Below are 23657 nucleotides of genomic sequence, written 5' to 3' on the forward strand. Positions count from 1 at the left end.
TAAGCTTCCATCCCACTTTTCACCTGTAACTCTTTTATATCCCTTCTACTTCATTCTTTTTATTACCAGTGTAGATGAAAGTCTTTCTACAGTGATCTATTTATTATATAACTTACTAGCCTGACTTATAACTCCTTCCTTTTAAATATTATGTTCCCCTCTTAATATATGCCTTAACTTTGTTACCTGATCAATTTCTATCATTCTTTAAAACACTGTTCAAATGTCATCACATCAATTAAGCTTACCCCATTTCTTTATTCTAATTTCTCCATAAATAGTATACCTAAATTTTTATCAATATTACTGCTTTTGAAATTACTTTCATCATGATATAGCAATTTGCATATTTGTCTTATTATCTAGCTTGCAGTTTTATCAATGAGAGATTTTTTTGTCCCTTCGTTTGTACTTATATTACATAATATAGTTTCTGAATATAGGAAGCATTTAGTAAAGTGATTGTTGAATGTGTCAATGAGTTAAATTATTATTTAGCTTTGTGGCAAGGCAAATGTTTTATATAGGTGGCACAGCACTATGGTATGTATAAACTTGAAAGACTTAAGGAATACATATAAATTTGGGGTCTTTTTAAGAACATACATTTTGTTGTAATTTTAAATAAGTGGTATCAAATTCAATAAACAAATATATCAGCTCCAGATATGGTGTTTATAGGGACATAAGCAATTCGGTAGTCATTTTTAATAGGTAGAATTATATGAAATTGCCATTTATGTGGTCACATGTTGAATATGATCAATTTCATATCTTTCAAACTAAATATCTTTCAGTACAGAAAAATAAATCTGCATGTACATTACCTCTCTACCAAGCTTATAAAGCTACTTAAATTCTTTAGCAAACTTTAAGGGCACACATTTAATTTATTTCAAATATAATTTAGATAGGGGTGTTATATATGTGTGTAAATACAGATATAGATCTACATATATATTATTGCCTTTTTTATGAAATTTTGCATAGTAAGGATCTTTGCATTTGAATAATGCTGAAACAGCAAAATGTCAGTGTTTGCAGTGACATCATAACAGCTCTTGGCAGCAATTGTGCTCTCGGTAATGCAAATATAGTGCATAATTAAGGTAGAGGATACACCATGATCAGCAGAACGCCTCCTCTGGATCCTATTTGATGTCCCTGTATTATTGCTATGAGAGCAATGACTATACTGTTTATTTAATTCTGTGCCTATAACAATGCAGATACTCAGTGCATTTTAGATGTTATTATTACTATAATTATTATTTGTTAATCCTGACCTTCTCTCTTATAAACATTTACAGTTAAATGATGTCAGTTAATTTTAATAAAATGCTTATAACTAATATTACCCACAACCTTTAAGAGGAATCTTCAAGAAAGAGTGGATTACTTCTTATGTATATCCTATATCCTTCCCTATAGTTTTTACCTAACTAGTTACAACACTGTTGGTAATTCTTCTGTATCTCTAATGAAAATTATTTAGTATTAAAAACAGATTTTCCTCTACTGCCAACTCTCAAAAAATAATGCATTTATCTTCTAAATTATTGAAGTAAATAATTATGAAGTATACTAATTATAAAGTAGATAATGACTTAAACAATTACTCCAGGTTTGGAGGGAAAACACAATCACATTTCACAGTGAACACATTAATGATAGCATATATTCACTCAACAATATTCTTTTCCTCCCATAATTGGGAAGACTGAAAATTTTATACCCGTAAGTACAGAACAAACTGATCTTCCTTTCGCTTTTATATTAAAGGCATCCTAAAATTCCAAATGTCAGAGCAGATTCTACTCAAAAGACCTTCTTATGCACCCACCAGGTTGGCCATCTCAGAAATCTCTAAGTATTGCAGAAGCATAGGGGGCATTTTTCAGTTTGATTTTGATTTTCTTTCTGAGAAAGTAGGTACTGGCTGTTCAGTATCAGAAAGCAAGAATTTGAAACATGGCCTTTAAAAAAAAAAAAAGTATTATACTAACCCAGCTGATCTCTATTTCTGTGGAAACAGGGCGAAAAAGGAAGGCAACAATTGAATAGGTCAGATTTCAAATGTTGGTTGTCTATAGAAAAAAGTTAAGTTTTAATATGTCAAAAATGTTTAAATGTTTATAATTTTTCTTGAAAGTCAGAGTGCTTTTTTAGATATATTTGAATGTGTCATTTGTGTATTTCTAAGTTTACATGCTATCTTACAATGGTGAATTCAGAATAAGTGTATATTATATGTATTTATAATTACATAACTAATGATATGTATTTGTATATTTATATTCATCCTTAAAATAATTTGATCTTATTTTATTTTCTGATAGACCAGGCATTAATTGAATCATTGTACATGCTATATGTGTTGCACATCCTTTAGTTATAAAACATAGGTGATTTAAAATTTCTACTTTTGTTCTAACATAGCATAACTTCTTATACTTTTAAAATAATCTTAGCCTGGCCAGTGTGGCTCAGTGGCTGAGTGTCAACCCTTCACCCATGCACCAAGAGTTTGCTGGTTTGTTTCCCTGTCAGGACACATGACTATGTTGCAGGCTTGATCCCCAGTAAGGGATGTACAGAAGGCAGCTGATGGATGATGTTTCTCTCTCATCGATGTTTCTATCTCTCTCTCCCTCTTTGATGTTTCTATCTCTTTCTCCCTCTCCCTTCCTCTCTCTCTAAAAAACAATAAACCCATTTTAAAATAAATAAATAAATAAATAAATAAATAAATAAATAAATAAATAAATAAATAAATAAAATGGCAAGCTATATGACAAATACAAAAAGGAGGCCCTGACCACAGTCAGCTGAGCTGTAGTGGCTTAAATAGCTAGGTGACAGGGCACTCTTTTATCCATAAACAATTCCCTAGAACACCAAAAGCATCCAAGGTCATTCCGTGATCATGATGGAGTGAGACAGATACAAGACCATTCTATAACAATGACTGAGCACAAAGGAAAACTGAAACTGTCCAAATCACACAAATGATCTAATTCCCACTCTACGCCATCCCTGCTAATATAACTGTTGCTTGTTTACCATGTAAAACTTAGCCTCACTTCATTCCTCCTTCCTTTTAGGAAACAATTGTTAAAAGACTCTGCCATACCCTATGCAGAGCAGCACTATACTTTCTTGTACTCTCCCCAAAATCATATAATGCAAGTCAAAATCTTCTAACGATTCTCTCATATGCTCTTTCCCTGAAACACTGAATATCCACATTGTCAGCCATCTCACTTGTTGCAGTGAGACAACAAACTAGCTTTATTCTGTTGTAGGTGTGTTCCTGGTGGTCTTCGGGGAGAACTGACAGAGAAAATCCTCAAATGATCTCTGCAGTTGTTGTATGCTATTAATCATCTGGTAGCACTGAGCATTTTTCTTAAAAAAGAATGCAATGTATGGATATGGAACATTTATTTTCTGCCAAACATCTTTGGCAATTTGCATATTGTATCTTAACCACCCTGTGAAATTTTGCAATTTAAGCAACAGGGTCTGTGGTAAATAATTGATCAGTATGTGAATTGGTGTCTTGTTGATAAAGAGTTTTATACTATGCAACACATGTATAGCAATGTCCTATTTTCATGTTTCTTACAATTAATGAATACCTAAGAAAAACATGCACTACAGAAAGAAACCTCTTCTATCTAACAGTGGATTGCTCAGGGCAACTATCTATGAAATTTCCCATTGCTCCAAACTCCATGATTTCATATTTTAAAGATAAAAGTTTTAAGGTTTAGAAATTTAGGAGAGCTGCCCAAATGTATACTGCTGATAAGTAAATTAAACAGGATAATCAGTCTTTTGCATATATTTTGATCCAACATTTCATATTCTTGCCTTTATCATGCTCCCCTTTACAACTCTGTTATCAACTAGAAGCTATTTTGGTAAAGAAATATGTACTTTTGATGTACTTGAAGAGTTCAATAAAAATGGAATTCACAATAGTAAAAAAAATCTTAAAAGCCTACAATCATTAAATACTACATTAATAGTATTAATTTTACACATTACATTATTTGAAATATACTAGCATTAACTTAATTTAAGTAAATCTTTGTTCAATGGCATTTATGCTTATAAGTAAAATAGTTTATGATTCTTGGGAGATAGTAATCAACCTGTATAAATTTAGGGACAAATTTGTAATAGGATTACATGCCATCCAGACCTAAATTGGGTAAACATGTCAATTTAACAAACATGGATCTCTCTTATTAAGTAAAAATAATCTAAAACATCAATACATTGTTATAAAGTATTATTGGAAATACGAATGCATTTAAGCAAATAAAGCTTCTTAAAATATGATGGAAAAGTTTGGAGAAGCTACAAATCACAGTTGTGTACTGGTATAAAAAGAGACATCTTTGTAAGTAGAAAATATAAGTATGAAAAGATCAAATATTCCTATAAAACTTATACTTTAGGAAATCAGTTTTGCATAAAACAAAATGAAAGTTTTAACAAAATAAATACATAAGTGAAATTCTGGCAACTATGAATTAATAAAAACACTATATAGTATTTATATTACACTAGAGGCTCGATGCACAGAATTCGTGCAAGGGTCTTGGCTCTCGCAGGCCCGGCTGCCTCGGCCAGCCCTCAAAAACCCGCCTTCATCTGGAAGGTAGTCCGGGAGGACATCCTGAAGGTCGTTCGGCTGTTTGGTCTAATTAGCATATTAGCTCTTTATTATATAGGATATCCAGATATATTATATATTTAGACACATTAGGATACAGTATGATGCTGGGCCACAAAAACTGAGACTCTTCTAAAGAAATGTAGGAAAAAGAAGTACAGAAATCAAAGCAAGTAAAAGGGAAAGTTTGGTTTTGAAAGCTAATAAGATAAAATTATAGCATTACAAAATATGATCATTAAAATTAACAATATGAAAGTCATCAGGGTTATTGGTGATATGTTGGAGATAAATGCAAAATTGGAGTGGGTTGAAGGGAACGTTTGTATGTATGAAATAAGAGTGATACATGGAGAATATGTTGAGATGCAAAGGAATTGATTTTGAATGCTCAGCTATGTTTAAAAAGTGGATTGCTCAGGGCATGTTTGAATATTGATGGCAATGATCCAGTAGAGTGGGTACATTTAATATTCAAGAAAAACAAGAAATAAAAATCCTGGAAAAGATCCAGAATACAAGTGAGAGAATTGACCTTTGAAAGGAGGAAGTGCTTTTTCTGTGTTAAAGAATAGAAGGATAAATTAAAGTTAGATACAAATATTATTTGTTTGTTACTGTTGTGTTAGAAACTTGAGGAAATTACCACTTGTTGGCTCTTTAATCCTTGTGAAGTGCAAAAAGGTCAGCAGCTGAGGATGAAGAATGTTCAAAGTGTGAAAACAGAGGGGGAAAAACACTACAATAATTAACTGCCCTTACTACCCATACCCAAAAATGTAACCAGCTCATCCCCAATATCAATCTATTTTTACCAACACTGTTCTATGCTTTCTTTGAACATGGCTTTCAAAATATTTCAGTTTTGAATCTTTATATTGTGGAATGCTATAAAGATATATGCATTATGATTCTACCATTTATCTTGTAACTTTTCCATTTTAATCCAAAATGCCTAATCATTTCTTGATTTCAATTTTAGCATTATGGCACTTGAAAGTATTTACAAATTACCAAATTCAATTTTCATGAATTAAGATGTAAAATATAATTATATCTCCCTACTTTAAGAACTTTTAATTACTTCCCATTGCCCTTGGAATAAAGTTCAAATATTTTCTAGTGGCTTATGATGCTCTGCATAAATTATTTTCCCATCTTCCTTTGACTTTCTTTATTCTCATGTAGAACATTCCAACCAAAGTAGCATCCTTGACTTAGCCAATTTCCCAAACTTCTTTCTGATAGAGTATATGACATTCCTTGTGCCTAGAGTCATTTTCCTCTTTTATCACCCCATGTGTATCCATTCCTTCATATCTCAGTGACAATGGCTATTCCTTAGAGAAATAATCTCTACCTGCACATTCCATCTCTCTATTTTCATCATAAACTTGCTTTTTTTCCTTTTGTGCAATGCATCACACTGAAATTACAGTTACGTAGCACTTGTTTTCTCCAGTATGTTAAAAGCTCCAAGAAGCCATGGATACTGATTCAACTATTTGGGGCTCTATCCTCACTGCATTGCAAAGATCCTGCCATACTATATAAACCTAATAAATACTTCAGATGATGTATATATGAATAAACTCCACTCTAAGGCTGTCTATTGAGTGGATATTCCTGTATAGTGAGAAATTAAATGAGAACATATATAAATAAAGACATCACTTAGAGATTTAACCAAAAATGCCATTGATAATAGAGATTTAGAGTAAAAAGGAGTGGTGACATTTTAAGATGCATGAATAGTACTTTCTTTTTAAGCCTGTCATATAATACCAAATTATTTTACTGTCCTTGCAGAATGGTATTTCTCTGCTCTCATGACCAGTTGAAGGATAACCTAGTTCTTACTGTGATTGTTAAATTTACTAATATAACTTCAATGTTTTATGTATTAATATTGAACTAGGAACTGAGCTAATGTAACCTCTATTTCATGATTTTATGGACCTGAACAACAGTTTGAATTACCTGAATAACAGTTTGGTTATGTATAAATGTTATGACTAAAGGAGAAATACTTTCTAAAACATAGCTTCCAAAATTATTCACCCTTAATAAAAATATTTTTGTGAAATGCAAATTTGTGCAATGATAGTTAGCTTTCCAAATATTAATATTTATGATATTAGCTACATAGAAACAATTATTGTTTTTATGACTTTATATATATGCATTTAAGTGTGTGTGTAGGTATATTTCAGTAAGAATATGGCCTTTATCATAAATATTAAATTTATTTTACCAGTCTGTCATCAAAATAATTTTAAATGCTCTATAGGCATACTTTTTTTTGAAGCTTTGATATTTGGAAGTCTTGTCATGCTTGCCTAAAGAGTTCTTCCATCTTTCTGCAAACAAAATGAATAATTTTTAAAGGAATCCAAGAGATTTTCTAGTAGTTACTTTAAACTGATAAATTATAATAATATTGTTCACATTAACTGGGGATAACTTATAACACAATGTCTTCACCATACACTGATCTTACTATCACTTCTGCTCTAAGAAATTATGATTGCTTAGATCTCATCCCAATAAATTAAGCTAATACTCTCAGCTTTACCTTTTCCTGTCACACAGCTTCACCTTCTACATTGGCAAGGTTTGTGATTTGAATAACATATATATTAAGTATTCCAGTCATTTTGTAAAACTGAACTGGGTGAAACTGAACCATATCTATAACTTTTCCAACACTCACATAAAAACACATATGTGAACAAAGGAACAAATTATACTCTTCTGCACACCTTTCATTAGACAATTTGATTCTAATTAGTTGTGTATGGACCTTGTTATCTAATTATAATTTCATTTTTAAATATAAAAACTGTTACATCAGCCATCTCTAGTCTTAATCATAGACATTAATATACTGTTCATTGAAATTCAATTTGACAGCATCTTTAAATTCAAGATTGGCTTGCTAGAGACCTCCAAGGTCATGATCTGTCAAAGCAGTGTTTGTCAAATTGCCCTGACACACCTCCTGCATGAAAAACTACTCTTTGATTATTAATGTGCAATAGAAAAATGGCATAGCCTTGCATACTGATCTTATAGATTAAGAAAAAAATTGACAAAGTGAGCAGGCAAAAATATCTTAAGTTAAACCTTGTATATATGATGAATGCAAAAAAAGAGTATGATGTGATATGTGAATCTTTACTTATGATAAAAGAATATTAGCAGAGAGAACTAAAAATAAAATAAAAATAAATAAGAGGTAGTACAAATATGCTGGAAGATAATACATAATAGTTCAAACTCCTTTTTTAAGTGGTTATAAGCATCTGGAGGGTTATGTTGCAGTTATGCTATGCTCTGTACAGCATTATTTAATGCCTATATGCTTTTTATTATTTTTTTTTTTTTTAATTTCTTTATTGATTAAGGTGTCACATATTTGTCCTCATCCCCCCATTCCCATCCCACCCCTCTCCCCACGCATGCCCCAATCCCCTGTTGAACTTAACCGTTGGATAGGCTTATATGCATGCATACAGATCCTTTGGTTGAACTCTCCCCCTCCCCCCACCCTCCCCCTACCCTCCCCTATCCTCCCTCTGAGGCCCGATAGTCCGATCGATGCCTCCTTGCTTCTGGTTCTGTTCTTGTTCCTCAGTCTATGTTGTTCATCATTTCCCCTAGATGAGCGAGATCATATGTCACTAGATATATACTAATAAGAACTGAATGTGAGACGAGCAATAATAGTTATGCTGACAGGCAAATGAATCAATCTGTAGCGAGCTTCCCCCTGGACCAACAGTTCTTTTGAGACCCAATTTCAATGTCCAGTAGTTCCTTATGTGTACATGTCAGCACTGACCCCTCAGCTCTGGATGGTGGACAAATGGTGGTAATGGAGGTCCGACTCCCTCTGGTTTGGTCTCGGCCGAACCCAGGGGCACGGCGTCACCCGGACTAAGGGGCACGTGGCCTCACCCATACCCAAGGGGCGCGTGGTCTCACCCGGGCCTGGGACCCAGCCTCACCCGGATGGATCCAGGGGTGCACGGCCTCACCCGGACCCAGGATCTGGCTTCACTATATGCTTTTTATTATAATATATTTTAAACTGTTCGTAGTATATGCAAAGGTACAGGATAATATTTATTATAAGCCACTACTTAAAATAGCACCTTACTAATCAAGGTGTTTGAAATAAAGTCTTGCCGAAACCGGTTTGGCTCAGTGGATAGAGCGTCAGCCTGTGGACTGAAGGGTCCCGGGTTCGATTCCGGTCAATGGCATGTACCTTGGTTGCAGGGTACATCCCCAGTAGGGGGTATGCAAGAGGCAGCTGATAGATGTTTCTAACTCTCTATCTCTCTCCCTTTCCTCTCTGTAAAAAATCAATAAAATATATTTAAAAAGAAAAGTCTTAATATATTAGACTTCTAAAATAAGGGAGAAAAATAGTAAGTCAAATACTTTATAAAGACAACAGAAGCTTACAAAGTAAATTATCAACTCAAATACATCTGATTGCTTGTGGTTATGTTTCATTGCTTAAATGTAATCAATAAGACAATCAAAGTCAGATACTGTAATAGCAATAACTTTGCAAAGTCTTTGAACATTTATTGCTCATCTCTCTTGCATGCCATTTGATTCAGGGTGCTTCAGATTTGAAACAATTTGAATAGAATGCAGTCATTGTGTTTGAAATTGTTAGTGGAGACAATTGAAAGAATCGTTTTCCACTCGATGTTTCCAATGGCATTTTATCCATATATATAAAAGGCTAATATGCTAAGTGTCCCTTCTCCCGTCTGACCGGTCGCTATGACACACACTGACCACCAGGGGGCTGATGCTCAATTCAGGAGCTGCTGAGTTGCAGTGACTTGGCAGCCATGGTTCTCAGGTGACGCACCTAGAAACCAGAGAGGAGGGAGCCCAATTCCTTGTGGGGCCGAGCGATTCCACCTTCGGCCATGGGTTATGTTGTTGCCAGGGCACTGTTGGTCCCGAATCTGGTTTACTGCACACTTGCGTTTGCGTCCCACACCCTGTACGACAGCAACTTTTCAGAGTGCCCTCTCGAACTCCGGGACCCCTGGGGGGATGCCAGAGAGCCAGTTTCTGCCCAGTCCCCTCAGGCCAGGCTGAAGGACTCCACCTGCAGGAGGGACCACACTCCCTCCGCAGACACCGGGGCGGGACCGTGGGAGGTTGGCTCTAGGGCATGTCTGGCCCATCTCTCCCAGTCCCGCCACACTGGCCACCTTCTAATTAATTTCCTTTCAATGTGCACAAGTCCATACACCAGGTCACTAGTGTCTTCTAATAAGGCCAGAGGTAAATACACTTAGTAAGGGAAACTCCACAAACAATGTATATTTTACTTGAAAACATAGTTTCTATTTATACTTTTTAAAGAAAATACACATGCATACATACTTTACAGTTGCATAGATAAAGAAAACATAATTTCTGATCTTCCAGAATAATAAAGAGCAAGCAAGTTAAGACATAAATGACAGTGGAATCAAAACTAAATTTTTTTTCATTTGTTTTTACTTTGTTCTGTTTTTGCTTTGTTCTATACCTGTCAACTTTCAAATACTTGAAATTTACTATATGACTTTTCCTTGCCAAGGCTTTTTAGTGGAAATTATATTGTTAATTGTAGCAACTTGGGAATGCTGTACCTTTCTTAAAATTTCCATGAAAGGCAATAGTGACCTAAAAATGGATGTCCAAAGCAGTCTGAAAGGATGTCAAAGTTTGAAAATATTTTGATTTAAATGTCCTACAGACATGTCATAGGAATCCCTAATGAATATCATGAAACAAGATTAGCCAAGGGACTTATTTTCCTTATTCCTCATATTTGTTTCATCTTTATTCCTTCTCATTTCTGCTCTTTGCAGGGTACATGGGGAAATTAGTTGGGAAGAACTGAAGAATTTAGGAGATTGGATAAAAACAAAAGACCTCAACACAGTGAAGGATGAACAAAACCAAGGCTACTGAATAAGTAGCTTTTCAGCCCCAGATACCTCTCATATAAATATTGGAGACGTATTATCAACATGAGTGCTATTATGAATATTTAATCAAAATAGAAAAATACAAAATAATTTTGTCCTTTTTTATTACTTTTTATCCTTTGTCTCCAATCCACCATTCCCACTTCACAGCATTCAAAAGTTAGAAATCAACAACAACAATAAAAACAGAATCCTCTACAGGCTGATCTTGGAATAATTTTTTTGTGAGACTCAATATTCAACCTATGTTTATTTTAATGGAAGGATCAAATTTGTATAGATGTTATACTTATTCTCAGAAGTATAAAATGTATTTGGGGTAGTTGGAAATAAGCTTAACTGGAATCGGGAGATAAATGTGAAAGTAAGAACATCATATAAAAGATGATAAAGGGGAGAATAAGATGGTCTTTCAAGTGAGTAAAGTGTAAAATGGAGAAAAAATGAGTGTAAAAGCCAGAGAGACTAGTAGATAAAATCTATTTCAAGGTATTTAGTTGTTGCATGTAATTTTTGCATATGACAAGAATATGTTTTTAAAATTTTAAAGCATATTTCATGTCTTCAAATAATTACAACATAATAGCAAAGACATTTATCCATGGTATTTAATGCCAGGTGTTAGGCATTGTCACAGACTGGGTTCCTCAGAAACAATGCTTAGACCTATGCAGATCTATACACATAAACGAAGTTTATTGGCAAACTTCTCTGGAATCCATACCTGTAGGAAGCCAAAGAAGCAAAGGAAAAAGTATTAACGTATGAACCAGGAAGTCTAGGTTCGATTCCTGGTCAGGGCACATGCCCGGGTTGCAGGCTTGATCCCCAGTAGGGGGCATGCAGGAGGCAGCGGATCAATAACTCTATCTCATCATTGATTTGTTTTTTTGTTAATAACATTAGCAAAAATGATTAATTAGAGTATGGCAAAATCATTAATGTTAAGTCAGGTTGAGATATTTACAAATATTGCCAATTTTGCTAATTTTTATGTTGTCTAAGAAGACATTTCATTTAGTCTATTTTCCTCAGTCATTCATTTGCGATCCCATATTTATGAGATGCCAAATATAATGTAATTTGAAAGCAATAATTAGAGTCCTACTGTAACAATAATTACAGGTTTGGTAAATGAATTCTCTCAATGAACTCAAGCCATTGCACCAGCAGCAAGTGCTACAAATTATAATGACAGTATACTGTAATAGGACACCAGAAGAGATGCTATCAGACAGCCCCCTCTCCCCTCAGTCAAGGGGAAAGAGCTGACCCCTCCTCAGTTCTTGTCATTCTCGTTGGAAATATTTCAAAAGAGTGACACTGGACAGCAGTGCAAAGTCCCCCTTTTACTTTGTTGTGGCTTTTCTTAGGATGTATGTATATACACCTAATCTTCTTGGCAAGTCCTAAGACTGCTGGCTTCTTTGTTCAGTGGGTGAAATAGAACTCTCCCTTCTTTCTATCTCCCGCCCCTCCTTCTGTCTTAGCAGTTCCAGGGTGATTTGAGCTGTGTATTTTCTGGTTAGAGAGGAGAGGTATTAACTATTTATTCTCAAGTGTCCTTGGGTGGGGAAGATAAGGTCTTGATGCAAGCTGGCTGCAAGATGCCCAAGTTTTGGCCTTGTTTAATTGTCTTGTCTCAGTTCCTCTATTCCACTTGCCCAGGCATTTCCCTAGCTTCTTGCTAATTTGTTATAATACCTTATTACTGTGTGCAAGAAAATTTAAAAGAAATATATAATAGATTTCTTAAAATTCTCACATAGTTCAGAGTGATCACTGAATTTTGAACAATTATCCATCCTCTGAAGGCATTGTCTAATTAACATTTTTTTAATCAAGAAAGTCTTTGGTTTTCAATTAACATGATTCATTCTTTTAATTGAATTGTGAGATGAACTTTAACAATTTCTAGAACAGCACTTCAGTTACTTAGATCATAAGCATGATTGGGGCTAGTCTTAAAGATTAGCATATCGTTTGCATCCAACACAAATATAATTGTGTTTTTCTTTTTAAATTGAGATCAGCATGCTTCTTTAGAAAGTTTGAAATAAAAAATGGGGTTTATAAATGTTTTCCAAGCCACATGATAGTGGTTAATAAATAATAATTATTTTTATAATTCTATTAGTTGGAAGATATTGCTAAATAACCTAACACTTTCAGAATAATATATTCCAGAGATTTCATAAATAAAAGTCATTTAAGTAACCTGGATGAGAAAATTAAATTCACAGACCCATGTAATATGTTTTGTATTTTAAAAATATGTTCCCAAATATATTGGAATACTGATTTTTTATAGCATAGAATCTCAGACATGAAATCACAGTCTTGGCACTGACTCTTTTCATTTAACATAACCAATATCAAGCCAAATATCTTCATATTACTGACTATGATAAAAAAAATACTCCATATTTCCACTATCTTTCCTCAATTATAAATTTATGAAAATTGACTAGATTGAATGTTATTTACGTCTCAATATTTGTATTTTTGGTAGTATTAATTTTTTAAAATTCTTTATTGTTTAAAGTATTACATATGTGTTCTTCCCCCCCCCCCCCCCAGCACATGCTCTCACTCCCCTACTGTCTGTGTCCATGGGTAGTATTAATTTTATCACTGTTTTTATCTTTATTATAATATGGGATGCTGGCTTATCTTTAAAAGTGATAATACAAAGTTTATCCTATTGTTACATTTAAATAAAAATGTGTACCCATTAAGGAAATAATATTTTAGATAGTAGTGTAGTTAAGACATGGCCAAAGTGTGGGAAATGATACGTAGAAAGGTGCATTTTCCTAGAAGGAATGATTAAACTTTGAGAAACCTGGCTCAGAGCATTGAGAGGACAATAGAATTTTAAACAAGTTTATTCTCAAGAGTTATTTTTCTTCTGTATATTAAACTTTTATAAATAACTCTTCTTGTTCATTTCTAAATTCAAATGCCCCTATTTTACCATATTGCCATGTGATTGATAGTGATTTAAATTAATAATATGTATGTTACAAGGCTTTTCTTCCCCATTTCTTAAAACATTGTAAAATTTTTCATTAAGTGACAATTCATATAATAGGGTATTTTAAGCTTCTCAGTTATATGAAGAAGGCTTTGAAACATTATTCTTATCACCATGTATTATAGTAATATCCAAAGTTTGAAAATGAAATTGCTACCTGCCAATTTAAAAGCATAGAATGTACTGATTGCATACTTATATTCTGTCAGAATGTTTTTACAAAATAACTGTCTTTTACAAAAATCTAACATTTTCTTGACATTACTTTTTAAAATTTCTAACACATACAATTGAAAGGCTCTTTTTGAAAATTCAGAGTATTATTAAAATGAAGGGGTAATGATAACTGGTAATGCTGTTTAAGTACAAATGAATATTCTGTATCCATAATATATAAAAATCCTATAATAATCATATTTCTAGCCATGATCCATAACTTTTAAGCAAATATTCAAAAATAGGGCTACATGGTCCAATTTCAGTGCACATTGATACAGTGAAGAAATTGGACTTAAAATGAATTAGCTCTCCTGTGGCCAATACATACAAGCTATGTTCATATATGCGTAACCCATGGACACAGACAATAGTGCAGTAAAAGCCTGGGGAGGAGGCAGGTGTAGGGTGGAGGAGGTCAATGGGGGGAAAAAATGGACATCAGTAATACTTTCAACAATAAAGATAAATTTTTAAAAAGCTGCATTCTGAGAAATGTTGGTTCTGGCAACTTGATTAATCAATAAATTAATGTTGACATTGGTTAATGGATAGATCCAGGCTTTCATCTGGAAGTGTTTACTTACAGGTGGTAGATAACCCTCATTATAGTGACAAGTAATGGATTTTCTTTTATGGCATAATAAAAGTCTTATTAGTTGACATTGTCCATTGAACCAATGTCTTAGCATTTCACGTTATACATCAGGTCTTGTCAAGTAAAGAAATTGAAGTATAGAAATTAGGTATAGATACTTTTGAAATATAATTTGGCAATTGGAATGGAGGTAAAGTTGATGAAATTCCTTAGGGAGAAGGGACACAAAACACATGTCAACTATCAGACAGAAATCTGAGGATTCAATTCATAAATGCACATGGAGGCTGGACAACCTGGGATCAAGATTTTGAGAAGAGTTTCTGCCTTTAGATGTCAACAGTAAAAAAAAGAAGGTTGATTTAGAAGCAGTCGTTTTCTGAAACAGAGCCTATGAGCTGACATCAAGGACCACAGAATGAGTGAAGAAGGAAATACACACATGCATACACACACACACACACACACACACACACACACACACACACACACACAGTAGTGTAGAAGTTGCCATTCACCCAAGCAAAATCAGTGGCTGTAGAATTAAATTATAGATTGAGTTTCTATTCAATGGGTATAAAGTTTCAATTGTTGCACAACATCATACAATAGGTAATAATACTTTATTGTACACATAAACAATTTTAAAGGTTAGATCTCATGTTAAATGTTCTTACTACAATTTTACCTAGAGTTCAATTACTGAAACATTGCCTAGCTCCCACTGAATTTCTTTTACTCTACTTTATATAAAGTATATATATATATTTAGTTGTGTGATGCTTGATTTTTTAATGATTAATTTTATGTGTGTCCACTTTATTTATCTGTCACAGTACACCTAGATGGCTAATTATTATTCTGGGTGTGTTTGTGAGAATGTTCAAGAAGAGATTAGCATTTGAATTGGTGGGCTGAGTAAAGCAGATGGCCCTCTCCAAAGTGGTTGTTCATCATTCAATACTTTGAGATCCTGAAAAGAACAAAAATGCAGACAGAGGAAGGTTGAATTTCCTCTCTGCTGACTGTTGGCCGGAACATTTATATTCTCTTGCCTTTTGTCTGAGGCTGATGTCTCCACCAATGACTCTAGTTCCCAGACCTTTGAACTGTACCACTAGCTTTCCTGGGTCTCCAGCTTGCAGATTGCAGTAGTGGGATTTCTCAGCCTCCATAATACATAAGCCAATAAGTTATGTTTACTATATATATATACACACACACACACACATACACACACACACACGCACACATTAGAATATATATAATGTATGTATATATGTAGTATATATGTTATATATATATATAATATGTATGTGCCAATAAATTATGTTAAATCTCTTTATATGTGTTATATTCTGTTTCTCTGAAGAACTAACAGAATCTGTTTTTCTTATTCTCTGAACACGTGGACTGTTTATTTGTTTATCTGAAGTCACTTACATAGTGCAAAATATATTAGAAACCCAACAATTATTAAGTGACAAATTAACAAATGGAGGAGTAATATTTACCCCATTGTGGATGGTGTATAATAAAAGACTAAAGATATTATCTAGGATGGATGCCAACTATTAAAACTAAAGGATAAAAGAAAACAAAGCCAAAGCAAATATTACATAACCCTAATTAATTTTAAGGCATTGTTATATTAACATAAATATAATTTCATTTCAATGTTTACTTTTTAAAAATGTTTTCTTAATTTCATGTCATCTTAAGTGCTTGAAAAATATATTATTTCCAGAAAAATGTCCATAGTCTTAAATAATTAGAAAATAAGAATTAAAACTTTCAAATATTATTTCAGACAGATTAAAGTATGCCTTTTATTCCTTTCAAATATAAAATAATAACACCCAATTTATCTCTATTCTACTCAGTAAATTCAATTCTAGATAACAAAGAGAATGTGACTAGATTTTGAATTGGTTTAATTTTAGATCTGAGTTATAATGTAATAAATAAAATTTTGGGTTTTTTTCTCTAATTTGCAGTTTTCTATCATGAAGTAGTTCTTTGAACCCAGACTTTCAATTAAAGTCATTTATTTGATTATAGTGAACATTTGATGCAGTTTCTATTACATTGAGACAATTTCAATTAAAAACAAAAAAAAATGTAATTTTTTTTCCAAGCATGAATCTACTGTATTATATGAGCCTGAAAAGAAAAATGCCCATAAATAATGATACTTATTACATCTGTTTTAATATATTATATTCAAAGCAGGCACATCTAACATGCTACTCCTTTGTCCTTTGGCTGATAAAGCTTTTGATAAGAAATCTGTTTGTTTAATTATAATTTACCTAGGTAATGTATCATTTTCCACAATATTGTTTTCTTATATTAACTTCAAAAGTGATTTTATCCTGGGAGAAAGCTGAGAGTAATTATGAAAATAGGCACCAAGGTTGTTTGGTTTGATAACATCTGTTTTGTGATGTGGGTGAGTACAGAGGTGTTTATTTTACAGTAATTCATTGAGTTCTTCCTGATTTTCATACAATGTTCTTTATAAATTTTAATGAAATTTTTAAAATTTCAAAATAATGAAAAAGTATTTTATGAATATTCCAAAATATTTTACAAATAAACAGCTATGTAAACAAATTCTTGTTTTACATGAAAACATACAGAGCAGTCTGCGTCATGTACAGCATCCTTTTCTTTTTTTATACAATGGTATCTTTAAAAAAATCCTTCTTGCCCTGGCCCGTGTGGCTCAATTGGATGTGTCATCTATGCACCAAAAGGTCACCAGTTCAGTTCTTGGTCAGGGCACATGCCCAGGTTGCACGCTCAATCCCCAGTGCATGAGGTAGCCAATTGATGTTTCTCACATCACTGTCTCTCTCCCCCTCTCTCTACCTTTCTCTCTAAAAATCAATAAAAACATATTGAAAATTTTAAAAATCTTCAATGTTAGTTCATAATTATATATCAAGGTCATCTTATTTTAAAATAAAAATGCATATCTTTAAATATAAGAAAGTGTCTTGAATTAAAAGCATAATGTGTTAATCAAGATAATTTATTTATTCTGCATTAAAATGCATTACACATTGTGTTCTGAGATTGGTACATAATTAGTCATTTCTTTATAAATGTACCATAATTTACTTGCCAATAAAAATAGTCTTGCCTATATTTATCTAAAAGATAAATCTCCAGAAATTACATTTATCATAAGAATAAGCACTACCAATTTTGATAGACAATGTAAAATTCATCTTCTTAATTGATTAAACAAACATTAATTCCCATCAGTAATATAAATGGGTGACTGTTTGCAAATTATCTCTTTATGCTAGATAATTAGCAAAGGATATTTTTAAGTATGATAGACTAAAATTAGTATTATATGTGGCTTAAATATGTAATCATTTTATTAAGGCAGACATTAGACATACATTAACACATACAAATAATGTGTTTTTCAGTAAATAGCCTGACCCATTTGACATTAATAATTTTTCTACTGGGTTATTTTTCTTTCTCTTATTCATTTTATATGCAATGATGAAACATAAGATCAAAAGTCAGTATGAGGGATACTGTGTTACTGTGTTTTTAACACATAACCTTTTTAGTGGCATAAGCATAATATTAATGCAGATGTTATATTAAGGCCTTCCTATATAATAAAGAGCTAATATGACAATTAGACCAGTTGGCAGAACAATCTTCCAGAATGACCAGTGGGTAGGGGACGAGGTTGTGGGGCTGCAAGGCAGCCGGGGCTGCGAGGGCCCGAGGCAGCCAGGCTGCAAAGGCGTACCCTTGCATTAATTTTGTGCATCGGGCTTCTAGTATAATATGATTCTTTATATGAAAGCTTTCTATTCATTCTCCAATGTGTGAAAATATTATGCTGCATATTCATGCCAAGCAAATTGCTAAACTGTGATCAACACAAAGGCATTCTTAATTCAAGATACATGCTTCTTTGAAGTAAGTTTTGTCATGGTATATCCTTGGATAAATAAGCTAATTGAATTACTTAATACTTACTATACCTACCTATACAGTTATTCTTAATATGCCTAATATATAATAGCATTGCTATTACAAATACCAGTATCAATAAAAATAGAAGAAATAGACAAAACATCAGTTATCTTACAGGTATTTTCAGTCAGTTATTATAGTTAGTTATTAAGAAATAGATATAGTAGAAGATACTGCCATTTAATTATAATATTAAGGTAGTTATTTTAAGAAAAATATTAAGACCATTTGTTTAAATGGAAAATCAAATAATATTTGTTTGCTTTCACATAGCAAAACATTTTTAACCCTACTTGTTATTGGGGCAATACTTTAAAAATATTAAATACTGACTGGAATGCAATAAAGTTTTATCGAGAAAATTTTTATGATGCTAATTATCATACAATTAAATAATTCTTTTAAATCTTTATGCACAAGTACAGTTATAAAAATTATAAAACAGCAGGGTTCAGAACAGCATGTACTTTAGTCTTCATTTATAAAACAGAACTAGTTAGCAAAAATTTCCTGTTAGTAATAACCAGATATTTGTGTAAATCAGAATATTTATATGGTAGTTCATAGTCACATATAATGGTAGCTAAGTGTAAGAAATGGATTTTAATAGTAAAATCTTATCTACGTATAACTATATTTCTTAGAAAATATATCCTCATTCCTTGAAACTGTCTAATTAGGCATCTTTTTACATTTCTATTATACTTTAATAAATGATAATAGACTAGTATACACTAAGTTTAAATCAGTATCCAAATTTTTATTGTCTATTCTCACTTATACTTAATCATGCTTGCATTTCTTTGAATACATAATGTATGTTGCTAGTGTGCTTCATATTCCACAAGTGAAATTACACTTTCAAACAAAGAAGGTATTTATGGCAGCACCTAAACAAAGCATCCATTAAAATAAACAACACATTTCATGTTTGTGGTTGTTTCCATATAGTATTTCATTTGTGAATAGTGAAATGTGGGGGTTCTGGGTGCAGACTTTTCTTCCCATGGGCTCTTGTCCTCATGAAGTTTGAAGAATAAACTCATGGACAAAAAGACTTGTTTAATAAAAAATATAGAATTCTATTGGAAGCAGATACAAACTCCATCTGGGCAGGGGTATCACCAAAGGGTACCCCCTTGGGGAAGCCACCCCGCCCCCCCAAATAGGAAAAGCCTTCTGTCTCTCTCTCTAATGGGAAAATCAATCTTTAAAAAATGCGTTTCATGTCCCCTAGTCTCCGGTTTATATATACTACAGTTCTTTGAACCTGACCCTTTCTTATTGGTCCCTTTCCTTAATTTGGGACCCCCATGTTTTCCTCATTGGCCATTCTGCTACATAGAATTAGTTTCAAAGCTCAAAGCCCACGTGGTGCCCTCCTCTTTCTCTCCCCCTTATCTTGCTGGTTGGAGTTGCCTTTGATCTCCCAGCTGCCCAGGCTAGAGATACCCCTGTCCTTGGTTTATGGCTGTTTTAATTGCTCAGGTCGGAAATATTTCTTTCTGCCTGTGGCATTTCTCTATCCTCTGTACAAGTAAGATAAACATCCTGGCATCTTCAAGTTTCCATCTATGTATTCCTCTCCCATGGACCTACCTCATTCTCTAAACCTTCCTAATTAAGCTAGCTAGCTAACCCTCTCAATAGGAGTGGGGAACGTCTGTATAAGGCCCACAAAATCATTAGGTCTGGCCCTACCAAGGCATTAGGGATGAGTTACTTAAATGTTTGACCAAATATAACAGACTAATTTTTAAGTTGATGTTATAAATATCCATATGGCCCTTGGCAGAAATAAGATTCCCCATCCCTGGTTTAGAATCAATGCCACCACAGGAAACTCTAATCCCAATCTTTTAAATTCTATCATCAATGTCACCTTTTCCAGCAAGCATCATCAAACATCATGGAGAGGCTAATGGTACTCTCTTCTGTGTTTCCAAAGCATTTGATCATGACTGTTACTTGATCACACCTCTGTCGTGGAATCTACTGCACTGTATTGTGATTTATCTGTGTCTGTTTGTTTTTTTGTTTTGTTTTTTGTTGTTGTTGTTGTTTTAAATATATTTTATTGATTTTTTACAGAGAGGAAGGGAGAGGGATAGAGAGCTAGAAACATCGATGAGAGAGAAACATCTATCAGCTGCCTCTTGCACACCCCACACTGGGGATGTGCCCGCAACCAAGGTACATGCCCTTGACCAGAATCGAACCTGAGACCCTTCAGTCCACAGGCCAACGCTCTATCCACTGAGCCAAACCGGTTTCAGCTGTGTCTGTTCTTTCTCATCAATCATGGATCTCCTTGAAAGTAGAATGGTGCCTTAGTCACTTGCATGTGGCTTACTCTAGCATGGTGACATGCTTTTTGTGGTCATCTTTACTGAATGACTAACAGACTCACTGAATTTTATATATGGAAATCTTGTAAGGAGAATTTTTATATATATATTTTTATTGATTTTTTGCAGAGAGGAAGAGAGAGGGATAGAGAGTAAGAAACATCGATCAGCTGCCTCTTGCACACCCCCTACTGGGGATGTGCCCGCAACCAAGGTACATGCCCTTGACCGGAATCGAACCTGGGACCCTTCAGTCCGCAGGCCGATGGTCTATCCACTGAGCCAAACCGGTTTCAGCGTAAGGAGAATTTTTACCAAATACTTTATACACTGCCTATTATTATGCCCCCAGCCAAAAAAGCAAGCATTTTTTTTTTTGAGAGAGAAAGTACATTTGCTAGTACTGATTTATTCTGTAGTTTCATAAACCTTAGCAGCTACATATAATTTCATTTTATGAATGTTATCCTTTAAAAATGTGACATCATGAGTAAATGGTGAAGGGTTTAGGTTTTCAATTTTATAGCTGTAGTATCCAATATATTTTATTACAACACATGAAGAAAAAAACTCCTAAAGATGTTCATTTCCTTATATTCTTCACAAGTGGAAGTTGTTTTTTTCTCTCACAAACCACATATTACAGGCTGAAGATGAGATCAGTGCCCTTTTTGTCCAATCCCTGAGCCATATACAGATCATTATTTGTCCACCTTCTTGTAAAACCATTGAAAGTTGAGGTTAATGTCATCTGACAGCACCATTCTCTTACTCTCTTGATTTCTGACATATTAACTTACTGAAGATATCACACCTGGTCTGTCTTAAGTGATTTTAGCACCAAAATATGCAGTTTGACCAAAACTCTGGCCTCTTATGTCCCTCATGTTCCCCAGACATTCCTTTTCACCCAAACATTTCAAAACATTTTTGCACATGCTATCTCCACACTTATTGGCCGCTTATTTCATAGTATACTGTGGTATCATTAAAATGGTACTTGCTAGTCACTTAAAATTCCTCTCTTACTAATTCCAAAAGCACACTTCAACTTTCAATTTGTTTGACCCAAATAACATTTAAAACATGTGTTTAGAACTTTCATTCTGGCAGGAGTTTTCCCATGGATAACTAGGAATGCTAGATAAATTAAAAGTATATTTTAAGGCAAAGGAAAGCTTATGTCCTTCAGGAATGTTGTATTCATAAGACTTGCCAATTCTTAATAGAAAGAGGCATAGGTCCCAGATGGAGAACCCCAGATAAAGGGTCATATATGATAGATAAAAATAAAATAAAATATTGGAGTTTTGGATTTCCAAAGAAGCCAGAAATTTGGGAATACCATTTTTGGTGACTAGCGGTTAAGCCCATCCTATTGTTGGTTTTCTCCTAGAAAATAAATTTATTTATGTGAATGAAGTAAAATGATAAGGAGCAAAGCAAGATGTAGCAAGACACAGTTATGTTCTTCAAAGTCCCTTGTTCACAAGAAGTTAAATATTACATTTTAGGGCATGCTAACATGGGGGTTCTATGATAAGTACCCATGGAATCCCAGATGGGACATTATAAGGCTATACAAAAAAAATAAGGGTGCATTGGAGTTAAATAGAGCATTGCAGAAACATTCACTTCACCTCAAGTGAGTTGAGTTATCCATTAATCTGCCCTTACTTTATCTGATGACAAGTGAGTAAAGTTAGTTTTCTCTGAAGGAACATTACAACATTCAAAACTTCTAGAATATTGTTTATATAAAGTGCCCATAATTCAACAAAATCCCACCACAAATATCAATAAATAAAGAAAAGATAAATAGGAAATGTTAATAAACACCAAATGGCCCACATGTAACATTATCTGTAAAATAGCTGATTGATATTTGCAAGAAAATTAATGGTAAAATGTAACGTGTACTAGGGAATTAAAATCAATAAGACTATATAAAAATAATATAATTTGAAAGTACAATGAATAAAATTCAAATCTCAGAATATGAAATTAGTATTAAATTGGATACAATGAAAAACAGGACTAATAACTGGAAGTAAGGTCAGGAGAAAATATTTAAGATGAAGCAAATAATAAAACACAATTAGAATGCAAAAAAATGAGAGAAAGAAAATTAAATATAAAAGAAAGAATTTAAATATTTTTATCTATATGAGGAGTACTAACACATATTTACAGATCCAAAATTTTAAACACTCTACATGATATGGTCAAGAGACACATATGATTATATACACTACTAGAGGCCCAGTGCACGAAAATTTGTGCACTCAGGATAGGGTCCCTCAGCCCGATTTGTGCCCTCTCAGGAGATGTCCTACTGAAAGGAAGCGGGCCTAAGCCACAGTCTGGCCTCCTTCTGCAGGAGGTGACCGGGCAGCTGATCAGGAAATGGTGCTGGCTGGCCAGCACGGCCCCAACCCCCACCCCCGACAGCCCCTCTGCCTCTGTTGGTCACTGCTGCCTTCTCACCCCATTGCCATCCCCTCCCTCTGCCCGCTGGAATGCACCTTGGCTGTCCTGGCACTGCCTGCTCACCGGCCCACCCCCTGCCGACTGGTCATTCTGCTATTCAGTCAATTTGCATATTATGCTTTTATTATATAGGATAATAGATTTTAAATAAAAGAATGGACAAAAGTATACCATACAAGTCCTAATATAAGAAAGATTATATAGTTTTACAAATGTCAAAGGAGACATATGAACAAGTATTACAGTAAAAATA

The sequence above is a fragment of the Eptesicus fuscus genome, chromosome 19 (assembly GCF_027574615.1).
Source record: "Eptesicus fuscus isolate TK198812 chromosome 19, DD_ASM_mEF_20220401, whole genome shotgun sequence".
In the NCBI taxonomy this organism is placed as follows: Eukaryota; Metazoa; Chordata; class Mammalia; order Chiroptera; family Vespertilionidae; genus Eptesicus; species Eptesicus fuscus.